Below are 1,412 nucleotides of genomic sequence, written 5' to 3' on the forward strand. Positions count from 1 at the left end.
GCTGTGATTGTGAGGTCACAGCAGTCTTAGTGCCTCATAGTTTAGTGTCCAGCGTCCCGTGCTGGCTCTGCTTGTGAGGTCACAGCAGACTCAGTGCCTCATAGGTTAGTGTCCAGCGCCCCCTGCTGGCTATGCTTGTGAGGTCACAGCAGACTCAGTGCCTCCCAGGCCAATATCAGGTTCCTGCCTGCTGGCTGTGCTTGTGACGTCACAGTAGCCTCAGTGCCTCTGAGGCCAGTATCAGTCTCATGGCTGCTGGCTGTGCTTCTGACGCCACAGCAGCCTCAGTGCCTCCTCTGCCAGTGCCATGCTCATGGCTGCTGGCTGTGCTTGTGAGGTCACAGCAGCCTCAGTGCCTCCTAGGCCTGTATCAGGCTCATGGCTGCTGGCTGGGCTTGTCAGGTCACAGAAGCCTGTATGCCTCCTCTGCCAGTGGCAGGCTCATGGCTTCTGGCTGTGATTGTGAGGTCACAGCAGTCTCAGTGCCTCATACGTTAGTGTCCAGCGCCCCCTGCTGGCTATGCTTGTGAGGTCACAGCAGACTCAGTGCCTCCCAGACTAGTATCATGCTCATGGCTGCTGGCTGTGCTTGTGAGGTCACAGCAGCCTGAATGCCTCCTAGACCAGTGTCAGGGTCATGGCTGCTGGCTGTGCTTCTGAGGTCACAGAAGCCTGAATGACTCCTAGGCCAGTGGCAGGCTCATGGCTGCTGGCTGTGATTGTGAGGTCACAGCAGCCTCAGTGCCTCAGAGGTTAGTGTCCAGTGTGCCCTGCTGGCTGTGCTTGTGAGGTCACAGCAGCCTCAGTGCCTCATCGCTTAGTGTCCAGCGTCCCCTGCTGGCTGTGCTTGTGAGGTCACAGCAGCCTCAGTGCCTCCCAGGCCAATATCAGGCTCCTGGCTGCTGGCTGTGCTTGTGACGTCACAGCAGCCTCAGTGCCTCCTCTGCCAGTGGCAGTCTCATGGCTGCTGGCTGTGCTTGTGAGGTCACAGAAGCCTGAATGACTGCTAGTCCAGTGGCAGGCTCATGGCTGCTGGCTGTGATTGTGAGGTCACAGCAGCCTCAGTGCCTGAGAGGTTAGTGTCCAGCGTGCCCTGTTGGCTGTGCTTTTGAGGTCACAGCAGACTCAGTGCCTCATCGGTAAGTGTCCAGCGCCCCCTGCTGGCTGTGCTTGTGAGGTCACAGCAGCCTCAGTGCCTCCTAGGCCTGTATCAGGCTCATGGCTGCTGGCTGTGCTTGTGACGCCACAGCAGCCTCAGTGCCTCCTCTGCCAGTGCCATGCTCATGGCTGCTGGCTGTGCTTGTGAGGTCACAGCAGCCTCAGTGCCTCCTAGGCCTGTATCAGGCTCATGGCTGCTGGCTGGGCTTGTGAGGTCACAGAAGCCTCAGTGCCTCCTCTGCCAGGGGCAGGCT

This window comes from Dromaius novaehollandiae, unplaced genomic scaffold, assembly GCF_036370855.1.
Source record: "Dromaius novaehollandiae isolate bDroNov1 unplaced genomic scaffold, bDroNov1.hap1 HAP1_SCAFFOLD_40, whole genome shotgun sequence".
NCBI lineage: Eukaryota > Metazoa > Chordata > Aves > Casuariiformes > Dromaiidae > Dromaius > Dromaius novaehollandiae.